Source organism: Rousettus aegyptiacus, unplaced genomic scaffold, assembly GCF_014176215.1.
Source record: "Rousettus aegyptiacus isolate mRouAeg1 unplaced genomic scaffold, mRouAeg1.p scaffold_m13_p_1, whole genome shotgun sequence".
In the NCBI taxonomy this organism is placed as follows: Eukaryota; Metazoa; Chordata; class Mammalia; order Chiroptera; family Pteropodidae; genus Rousettus; species Rousettus aegyptiacus.
The window spans coordinates 34,620,597-34,632,325 of record NW_023416284.1 but is presented as its reverse complement, the minus strand read 5'-3'; the positions used below and the strand labels follow the sequence as shown (position 1 = coordinate 34,632,325).

Below are 11,729 nucleotides of genomic sequence, written 5' to 3'. Positions count from 1 at the left end.
TGTGTCAAATACTGTTTTAAGTGCTTTCGTAAATATTAACTCTATTAATTATCTCAACAACCCTATAAGTACTATATTTAACTTACAGAAATTCAGTTTTACTTGCTGCGAATAAAAAGAGATGGAAAGAGAGATTAATAATATATTAAATATTGTTTTACTCATTCAGCATATGCCCTGGGATGAGAGAGGTAAATCTGTTGTTCCTTCCATTGGTATCAGTTCTTACATGCCTCATAAAATCCTCAATGTGTGAGCATTTCGCCACACTGAATGTGCTTCTAGTGGGCTTTTTTCTTTTTTTTATTCTAGTGTTTAAGGATATGTCTTGCCCCAAAGCAAGCCAATCTCTTCATCAGACAGATATCCCACTAAAGAAACAGCTGTCAGTTTCATTGCTAGAGGAAAAATTGCCTGTGCTATTGAGAGATGGTTCTATACTTTTACTTTATGGGTGATTAAAAGGATTACCAAGGATAATTTTGATTATACATGATTTTTTAGTATATGTGCCGCCAAAGCGAGCGCTATACATGATATTTTAGAACTTATTCTAGATAAGCTTTCATTGAACTATAACTCACAAATAAGGTGAGTAACCATCTCAGTTTGTCTGGGACTAAAGTGGTTTCTGGGATTCAAGACTTTCAGTGCTAAAACTGAGAAAGTCCTAGGCAAACCAGAATAAGCTGGTCACCCTACCACATAACACATCTCTGGGTCTATTGTGAGAGCCCTGTTGAGGCCATAGACCATTATACCATACTTTTTGAGGATCTCAGGAGAAATTCTTGTCTGGTATTCATACCAAGAATAGTTGCATGTCCTCTAAGGAGAAAGTGGTTTGTTTTTATCTCATGAATATTATGAGTTGTACAAGTAAACAGGTTTCCCTTTTTGCCTTGGCTGCTGCAAGTCTTATTGCTAAATATGTGTAACACAGATTTAGCTGTGTAGATCACTCTGTTCTGCGCTTTTTGCATCATTCCAGGCTCTGCTTTGTCCCTATCTTGTTTTTTCAATCTTATCTTGTCCTATCTTAAACTTCATGATGTTGTTTTACTTTAAATGTCTTTCTGGATTAAGGCAGGATAAAATTATATCATTCTTAACTTAAAGTCCATGGATTCTGCTGTGAGTCATTGAAAATCTGGAATGATATATAAGATTTATGTGTACTTTTTTTTTTTTTTTTTTTGCCTGGAGAGGAAGGAGCCATAGATTTTAATAATTTCTTAAAGGAGTCTGTGTTCCTCAAAATATTAAGAGCCATTGGTATAAGCAAACCAAGAAGTAAATACATGGTTTTAGTAGAAGAATGTTGAAAGGTTGAAAGTTTGAACTGTAGTGCTAGTATTTTAAAATGTTAGAGTGATGGTATGGTGGAATGTTGGTAAGGCTGAATTTTGGAATGGCAGAGAGAACATTGGCGTGGTGGAATGGCCCCCATAATGGAATAACAAGGTGACAGAATGCGGTGTGCTGAAACATCAGAGTGTTAAAATATTAGTTTTGGAATGTTGGTATAACTGAGTTTCTAGAACTCCTCCTTCCAAATGTGCTGGCATCCTCCTTGCTTAGTTTTACCAGAAGGATAGGCCTCTATCTGATTCAGCTTCTAAATCTCCTGTATCCTCTAGCTCAATGCCCTGTAAGGTCATGGTAAAGAATCAATTTGCTGTTAGAACTCTCACTAATGGGCACCTGCTGGCTAATGAGTTTGTCAATTTCACACTGAGATGCCCCTCTCCTTTGAGATAGATCTCAAATACCTTGCAGACTTAGGACTCCAGGGGACCACATTGTCCACTTCCATTCTCAGTGCTTGTTCAGGGCCTGCCCAGAGTGCATGCCAACCTTCCAGCTACTCTAGGGTACTCTGGCTAAGCTGCTGGCAAGGAGTTGGGCAGGGGTAGGTACTGGCATCTGTGTGGTGGGAAGGCTGCCTCAAGGGCCAAGGCACATTGAAATTCCCCAGTGTAAAGTGTGGTCCTCAGATCAAAGTGCTAATGATCACAAACTGCCTAGTTCTTTGGGCTGCACAAGTGTGATCTTTCCAGGTCTAATCTAATTGCCTTCAGACCCTCCTCGCTGGCTTTTCCAGTAACACACAAAATTAAGACTGTTGCAGTCAATGCCAACCAGGAGAAGATAATTGGTTCTTTAAAAAAAAAAAAAAAAAAAACTCCTACAGCACCTGGTATTCCTAGGTGGTCTCCCATCCAAGTACTAACCAGGTCTGACCTTGCTTAGCTTCCAAGATCAGATGAGATCAGGTATGTTCAGGGTGGCATGGCTTTTATTGTTAGGAGACATTTCCTGATTATGAGAAAACAGGATTTTCTGGAGGTGCAAAGTCTTCTACCTCCCAGCCACCCTGCTATCATGTCCTTTCTTCTGGGCATACGCCTTAAGCTGGCCCTCATCCCAATAGCTGGGTGGGCCATGTACTTACCTGCTATCCATCTCAGTTATATCAGCTTTAAAATGAGCTCCATAATAGTGTGGGGAATGCTCACTAAACAGGGAGGTAAGAAAACTGTCTTCAAACCCTGGCTCTTTTACAGAATCTTCACAGATGGCACTGTGTGAGGTTGGGCAGGGCACTTCCTCACTCTAGGCCTCAGCTTTTCCAACAGTGAAAAGGGAAGATTTCTAAGGCCTCTTCCTGCCTTGACATTCTGGTAAATTGAAGTAATACTTAACCTCACAGGATTTTGTGAAGCTCCAATGTACTATAAGTAGTATGATGCTGGTGGTGGTGGTGGTGGTGATGATGATGATGATCCAACTGAATAAAAATCACTTGGAATAAATTAAAACTGGGAGTGTTGCCAGGAAGTTAGAAGCTAAACCCAGAATCATAGGAAATGTGAACAAGTCTTTGAAAGCCTTCCCCATGGCTGAGCAAACATTCCCAGCAAGAGCTCTTCCTGAGAGGGAAAGGGAATTAATTTTTGCTGACTACCTACATACTTTTGTTGCTTCTATTCCTGGGAGGAGAGTGATAATGCACCCACCTACTAGCTGGGTGACCAGTAAGTAAACCTTTTAGAGACTCAGTCGCTTCATCTGTAAAACAGTATTTTCTGACAGATTGATGAAGGCTATAGTGGACATTAAATGCTTTTGGCTGCCCAGCATCCAAACAGTTTTCCTATCAGGAGGAATTCTAAACTATGTGAAACCTGAAAGAGGCAGCAGCTCATCCCCTGACCCCTGTGGTCCTAGGCTTAGCCAGGTTGGTGCCCCATCTGGGCCTTGAGCTTGGTGGGAATTAGGCACAGGGATGAGGACAGCCAGAGATTACTTAGGTGACTATAGTGGGTACAAGAGCCCAGCAGTGCACTGGCAAGCAGCAAGTAGCTGTGTGGCCCAAGGGAGAATCTGTCCTAAACAGAATTCCTGTGGCAGGCCTTTGGTTGCGCCCAGCTGCCCCTGATTCCTGTCTAGCTCTCCTATCTCCCCATCATTTCAGTAAGCCCTCAAATATCCTTTCAATAAAGCCCCTTTTGCTTAGTTTTTCTAAGTATCGTTTCAATTGTTTGCAACTGAGAATCCTGACTGGTATAAAGTAAACCATGTAAGCACTAAAAAAAATCACAATAACACACACACACACACACACACACACACACACACACACGTTTCAGAGGAGTAAGTGACCTCACCTAGGCAGTGGTGCTGGTATAAGGCTGACCATAAACATCAGTAGTACATTGTGTTAAGATATCACTTTACATCACAACACATCATTGTTGAACAATTTATTGGTGATTCACTGATCCAAAAGCTTCAAAACACCTTTTGAGGCCCACAGGGCTAGAATACTCTCTTTAGACAGAGAGGAAGACAGTAGCTCAAGGTAGGTAACCCAGTAAAAAGTAGTGGCTTGGACCTCAGATCTTAAGTCTGCAGCAGAGGGATGGTGGTCTGGTGGTATCCTCACGTGTGCACATGCTGGTGCATCTATCTAGTGGAGCAGTCCCATCTGAAAACATGGATACCTGGTACATCAGCAATCTGGGGTGAGTCAGCAGCTGCCTGTGCGGACATCAGGGAGGGAACACCATGTACCAGAACCTGCAGAAAGGAATGCTCTTGTAGCCACTATGCCGATCTGAGATTTGGGGGAATAGAGGGATGATAATGGGGTACAGGGTGAGAGTACAAACGGGTAAGTGGAGTCATCCTGAACTGGGGCTACCTCTGCTAGGCCTACTAATCAAGAGAGGTTTTGATTACTGCGGTGTTAGCATAGTGGCTTAATTGGACCTGATGGGAGAAAATGTGTGATGAATATGGATAATACAGGCAATGAGGCCCTAAGGAAAGCTGGCTGGAGGATGATGAGCTAAAGACAGGTCTGCTGGGAATTAGGCTATGGCTCCATGGGTGAGTCCATGGATAGCAGAGACAGCTTGCTCCTCCCCGGGGGCTTAGGACCATCCTGCTGACCCGCGTGCATCTCTACCCTGCCCTGGCCTTCAGACCTTGCCTTCGCACTTGCATGGAATCAGAGAATGTCAGATTCGTAAGGTTCTGTGATTAAAATCAGACTCAGGATTTTAGAATCATAGACCTTTAGCATCACATATGTTAATATAGAAAATTTCAGAATCTAACAATCTGAACATTGGAGGCCCTTGGAAAAAAATTTAGGAGATCCTTCTCCAACCTTCATTTAAACAATGAATAACATCTGCTGGATATCTCATAACTTCCAAAATCCTTTCACATCTCTATAGCCATCACATGAGTAGTGAGTGTTAGGATGCTTTTGAGTTAAGTATAGTGCATATCAAAATGAGCCAGTTGAGACTGGAACCCAGCTTTGCAGGATAAATTCTATTTTCGTATGCCGAGGTTTGGATACCTTTGTCTTCCAGAGTTATAGAAACACTCTGAACTACTTGGTTTAAAGTGTCCAAATTCTCAGATGTTTGTTGTGTAAATTCTGCATGGTTGTGTACTGTGTTTCTTAATGCATTCTGGCATATTGCGATGCACTAAAATGTGATTATCTTTGTTGCATCAGCATAATCAGGGCTGGTGCATTCTGCAGGAGCTTTTTGTCAGGTTTTATCATCCGGCACTATTTTCAGTTCACAAAGGACTTAAACAACATATCCAAGAATAGATTTAAAGTCACTAATGTAAAGACTGAACTTCAAGTCACTTGAGGTTTAGTCAGAACATATTCTGTTATTCTCAGAATAAAAAGTTAAACTACCAAAAATGTGGAAAGACAAAAAACAAAAAACAAACAAACAAAAAAACAAAGGAGAAATAAACCTCCCTGGTTAAGAGCGCATAAAGCCACAGAGGGGTGGTTGTGGTGAGGGCCAGGTGCTCCACGTGGAGGAAATCTGTACATAGGATTCTGCCAGTGACTAGCTTCGGGTAGCCTGGGGGCAAATCCCGGCCCTTCTCTAGGTCTCAGTTTTCCCCCCATTTCAAAAGGGGATGATAATTCCTGTCCAGGGTAAATTCAGGAGTTTATCAGCCCTGGGGGAGATCTGCAGTCACGAGAAACGGCTGAGATGGAGAAGGGGGAGGGGTGCGAAACAGCAGGGAGCTTCGAGGGGCTTGCGGTCTCCATGGTAACACACGGCGGCCAGGAGAGGAGGCGGGGTTTGGGAACTCTGAGCTGGAGGTTTTGAAAACGAGGGTTTCACAAAGAAAGCTCCCGCCCTCTGGAGAAAGGCCCCCTTGGAGATACAGCTCGGCACCAGAACAGCCCTTTGTGCCGGGTGGCGCAGCGACTCTTGCCGGGTATTACACCCGGGGAGAACAAAGCCCAGAGAGAGGATAAGAATTGCCCGCGAGTCACTAGCAGGGCTAATATTTGATCCAGCTGTCCTGCCTTCTAGTCAGTGCTCTTCTCTGTACCAGAATGGTGTTCCTCTGACTTTTGATTTCCCTGTTTGTATAATGAGACAGTTGAAAGAAATAGGTCTCTGAGAGCCCTTCCAGTTCTAACAGTGTTCGATGAAACTATTAGCAAACTTACCCGATATGGTGAATACTAAGATGAGGATCCTGTGGTCTGTGAGACCTGGGCATTGTCTGATTGTTTCTGGGCCCCCACCCCAACAGATAGGGAGGCACAGAGTGAACATTGGTATTTATGGAATGAATATTTATACAAATGTACACATTCATTCTTTTGTTTTCCAAGGTTTAAAGAGCACCTACTATGTGCCAAGCACTGTGATAACTCAAAGAGGGGCTCACTTACTGAGGGCCGGAGCCTCGCTAGATGAAAAAACTTGGGGCAAAGAGGAGTGCCCAAGAGGCCACAGGTTAGGGAGAGGACTCTAGTGCCTTGAACTGCCCTACTAAATGTACTGTATTCATGTCCTGGCCCTTCCCAGCTAAGCATGATTTCTCCCTATCCCAAGTCTCCAGGAGGGTAATTTTAATCTCCAGGTTCCTGCTGGTCAGTGAAGCATGCAATTGGATCAAAACCTTTTCTTGGAAAAATTCAAAAAGTTTTATTGAAGAAGAGAGTGGGACAGGTAGCCCCTGCCGGCTTTCTAGGAGGGCCTGCTTTGTCTTTTGTTTTCTTTCCCCATTGGCTTATTAGCAAGAAGGTGTGTTTAGGTCTCGCCTCTTCCATACAAAAAGAGCACTGAACCGGGAGTCAGAAACCTGTATTCACATTCTGACTCTACCTCCAGCTCAATATGTGGCTCTAGGCAGGTTGTTTTTCTTCCCTGGTCTTAAGCTGCTAAAAAAATATAATGATAGTGATCTTCACAGTGATATAGTGAGACTCAAGTGGGAAAATGGTTATGAAATCCTTCCTACCTCCTCACCAAAGTCATATTCATCATTTATTGTGAGCCAAACATTTTACAAACATTATCTATAATCTGAGCAACAATCCTGAAGTGTTGGTATTTGTTATCCAAATTTAACAAATCCTACCAGAATCCAGAGAGCAAGGTAGCTCTTGATGTAACCCACACAAATCATACTCCTAAGATATGGAGCAAGGCCGAGAAGGGAAAAGAGTGGACCTGGAGTGGTAAACGGAAGATATTCAGCACAAAGCCAGGTTTCCTTCTTTTAAGGAGGAGCTCACAGACAAATAGAGTAGATAGATATATTCTACAATTGTAATCAAATATGAAAAGAACTATATGAGTAATCTATTGTGATGTAACGAACTATCCCAAAGTATATAGTTTAAAACAATAACCATTGATTTACTCATGATTCTATAAATTGGCACTTTGAGCTGGCCTTAGCTGATGGTTCTTCTATTTATCTCACCCAGGGTCACAGTAGTTGCAGTCATCTGGTAGTTCAACAGGGAGCTAGTTGGTCTGGGGGTCTAGTGGAGAGTTCATGTATATTCGACATGGTTTCATCCTCCAGTAGGCTAGCCCAGGTTTCCTTACAGAGCGACACTGCAGTCCAAGAGGGTGGGAGGAAGCCGCATGGTCTTCTGAGGCCTAGACACAAAAGTCACTTTTGCCTGTCGCATTTTGTCAAAGCAAGTCACAAAGTCAGCACAGAAACAAAGGATGGGAAAATATATTCCACTGCTTGATGAAAGGGGTGGCAAAGTTACATTGCACTAATGTAACACCATGTATGAAGTTAGCATCACCTGTCTTAGCGGTAAGCCATCTTTCAACTGAAGAATGAAGAAATCACAGCACTATCTATACTATTCAATTGTCTAACCTATCATTGTCTAACCTCCCCAAGGGCAGAATTTATGACTGATTCATTTCTTTGTTCCTAGAGCTCAGGGAAAGGCCTGACGTGCAAAAGATATGAAGTGTATGTTTGTTGAATGACTATGGCTGAGGGTGGGGCTGTTGGATGGTCTACTTGTCCAAAGCCCTTAGACCACAAGTAGAACTCTTTTTAAATATTATTCTTATTGTTTAGTATAGTGAAACTGTTTATATAATTTCTACCCATATATTAGTTTCTTTGCATATCAAACAGCTTTTGAAAGAGACAAGAAACTGGTACCAGTGGTCCCTCCAGAGTGGGGAGCTAGATGCCTGTGGTAGTTCTTTTTCACAGATCCCTTGCTCAGACATGCTTGTGTGCAGGTTGGGTGTTTTTTGATTGAGTTTTAGATGTTCAGCTTATTGTTGTTTAAAGAGGAAATATCTGGGGACACCTCTCACGCTGCTGTATTTATGACCACCTAAATCCTCTTTAAATATTAAGTTAACATTATAGAATACTTCCTCTGCCTCATTGAGACCCTTCAAATATTGCCATGGTCCATCAAGGTCGAATTCAACCCCCACTTTCTCCATTAAGGTTTCCAGACTGTTTCTTTTCTCCTGTTTTAGAATCTTTGCAAGCCTAATGGCCTTTGCACCATAGCTTGGCATTTGCATTTGAATTGCTCTCTAGGGGTTTCATGGGTCAAACCTACTCTTCATCCCTAGTGAGTAAGTCCCTAAGGTCAGGGCTGTATCTTAAATCCTAAAGGGCTTGTAACAATGCTGGGCCCACAGAATGTCCTCAGTCAACACTCCCTGAATGGATTACACTGGTGACCTTGATCCTGTGAGGTATGGAGAAGGCCTGCAAGGAGACATTCACACCTTCGTGAGTGCTCCACACATGAGAGCCTCGCAGGTCTCTGGGACAGAGCAAGGCACGTTGCTCTCCTGGGCTCTGGTCTGTGGCCTGGGCCTTGGTTGCCCCATGCTCTGGCCTCGGAGCTAACTGAACATAGGCCAAGAAGAGCAATGTCATGGATGACATTGACAAGGGGAGATACGTCCAGGACTTCTTCTTGTGGGCACACGAGTCAACACTGTCCTTCAGACTTCTGAGGTTTCAGGAACCAAATGGGCAGATGTTCAATGGGCCTGAAAAGCAGAACTCCTGGGTGGCAAATTTCACTTGAAATTTGTGTCATGAAGAACATGAGAACAAGCTATCAGATAAAGTGCTGAGTTCCTTTTCCATGTTTAAAACCTTTTCGCATGGCTCCCCCTTGTCCTCAGGTGAAAGCCCAAGCCCCTTAATATAGAAAAAGCTTTAGGACTTGGCCCATATTTTCTTTTAGCTAATCTCTCACTATTCTCCATCTTGGGTATAGTGTCCACTTAACTGAACTGTTATTGTTCTTTGAAATCACCATATGTCCTCTCTTAGCTCTAGGTCTTTGTGTATGCTGTTTTTTCTTTGCCTTGAATGCTGTTCCCCACCTTGTACTTAACCCCCCTTTCACTTGTCAGTGGGTCTTTCGAGACTTAATTCAGGCATTGCTTCCTCCAAGAAGTCTTCCCTGAAGCCTTGGCTAGGCTAGGGATCTCCTGTAGACGCCATGTCCACGAGTTCCTTGAGGACAAGGACTGAGACTTCGTTTAGTCTAGATCCTGAGAGAGAATCATTGTCAATCAATTTCGAAGGAACAAACAATGTTTGAGGAGAAACCACCTGACAGAAGTGCTATAAAGGTAAGTGGAGGTTCTAATATTTTCAAATTTTCAGATTCAACAGTTCCCTAATTCTTGGTGAAGATTCAGACTCCCCAGCTAGCCACCTCTACCCAGTGCCCTCTGATTGTTTGTTCTCAGGCAGGCACACACACATGTTCTGAACATAACCGGGAAAGCAATTTACAAGAAATAATTGCTGGTCGATGTGTGCTTGGGAGCAGCAGTGAGCTCAGACTATTTCTGTCTGTGCGTCAGCCCACCCAGCTTCCTTCCTCCTCGGCAGCCCTGGGGGAGGGGACTCCTGCTGTACAGGGTAGGCAGTTTCTTTCCAACCCAGGACTCAGACAAGCCATCCCCAGTGAGAGCAAGCTCTGAAGAGTGATTGAATTCAAAGGAGAGAAGCTAAACTTGGGGGATGGGGAGGAGCTTTACGGCCTGGGATGTGTAGGTCAGCAAAGGCAGCAGAGCACACACAGCCTATTTTCTACCTATCTCCAGCCCATCCACACAGGTTCCTGCTGGGGAAATACTACCAGGTCTTCAGGGACCTGCTCAGTGTGAGGTCTCCTCCTCACCTCTCCAGCTCTGAGTCCTCTTTGTTCTTCCTGGCCAGTCCTGCTCAAAGGGTGGTCCCAGACCAGCAACATCAGCATCACCTGGAACTAGTTAGAGAGGGGGAAAGAAGTGGGCCCGGCAATCTGTGTTTTAATAAGCCCTCCAGCTAATAATTCTGACACAGCCTGAAGTTTGAGAGCCACTGCTTTCAGTCATTGACAACCACTTGAGTTTTTTGAATTTACAGATCATCCTCCCCTATCAGACCATGAGCAGCCAGCCTAAAGGCAAGAGCAGTATTGGATTCTTCCTTGTAACTCCCTGGAAAGCCCAGTACAGAAAGTGTTCAGAAGAAAAATGGATTTTTCTGATGAGGATAGCAAGGAGAAACTGTTCTGTGAAAGGTCACACAGAAGATCAGCTACTAAACCTCCCACGACATGGCAGTTCCCAGGCTGTGCAACGCTTTCTTTCACTGTTTTTACACGGGTTGTATTCGGACCATAATGTCTTCTGACCTTGCCTCACCTGGAAACTTTAACTTGTTTTTGATGATTACTTATTCCTCCCTCAAGCTGCATAAAGAGATGGCCTTGGGCCAGTTGCACTTTTGTGTGCCTACCTTGCTCTCCATATGAAACCCCTTGAGGACAGCAGTTGTGGCTGATTCCCTGTTGTTTCTGGTAACTTTCCCAGGTCCTGGCACTGAATAGACACCAATGAATGTACAAGAAGTGGATTAAGGATTTAGAGTGCTGAAAATAAGGCATGTACATACACACACGCATGCACAAGACAACAAATAAAGCAAGACCAGAACTGAAGTATCTTGACTTCCGGCCTAGGGCACTTCTGTGAGTAACTTACCCTGCCTTGTCACCCCATCATGTACCCTTAGCTTGCTTAGGCCCCATGTACAGATATCTAAGAGTGACCAATACACGGTTGCCAAATCCGGCAACAGGTCATTTCACTGTCAGAAATGTCAAGAGCTGCTTTCAGTAGCTACTGAGTTCCTGATCCTTGCTCTGCACTCCCAAGGAAAGCCTAAAGCCACTGCCAAAGTTAAGATGCAGAGAACAGGGGGTTCCTCTGTACTTGCTACATGGAATGCTTCCCTTTTCATGAATCATTTAATAAAGCCAATTAGATTTTCAAAAGAAAAAAAAAAAAAGAAAGAGAGAGAGAGAGAGAGAACAGCCAGGAGAGAGGGGTGGCAATCGGCATCTTGCCCTAAGATTCCTTTTCTATCAGCTTAATTAAAAAAAAAAAAAAAAAAAAAAGCAAACACATAATGTTTCCATTTGTCAACATTGCTCTAAGAATTTTGCATGGACTAAGTAATTTAATCCTCCAAAATCTCATGAGGTAGGTTCTACTATTATACCCCCTTGTACGGATGAGAGAATCAAGGCACAAATGCTACCCAGCAGGTAAGGGCAGGGACAGGATTTGAACCAGGTATTTGACTTTAGAGTACCTGCTCTTACTATGTTACATAGAAAATACCCATCTGTAACTGTAAAGTCTTCATAGCACTTTCATTTTTATTAAAGGAGTTCATATTCATCTTCTCATTGAACACTTGTCATAGCCCTGTAAGGGAACCAAGGCTCAAGGAGACTAAGGGAATTTATCAAGGCCACACAGAGTCAAGAAGTGGCAGAGTCCACACTGTAGAGCCTGTGTTTGGTCTGCTAACCGTTCATTCCTTCACCCACTTATTCATCCATTCTTTCATCC

At 43.4% G+C, this 11,729-nt stretch overlaps 1 pseudogene; it reads right to left on the bottom strand.

The window, feature by feature from the left end:
- Positions 1–2,185: 2,185 nt before the first annotated feature.
- LOC118605146 lies at positions 2,186–2,304 on the bottom strand (annotated as a pseudogene).
- Positions 2,305–11,729: the final 9,425 nt, after the last annotated feature.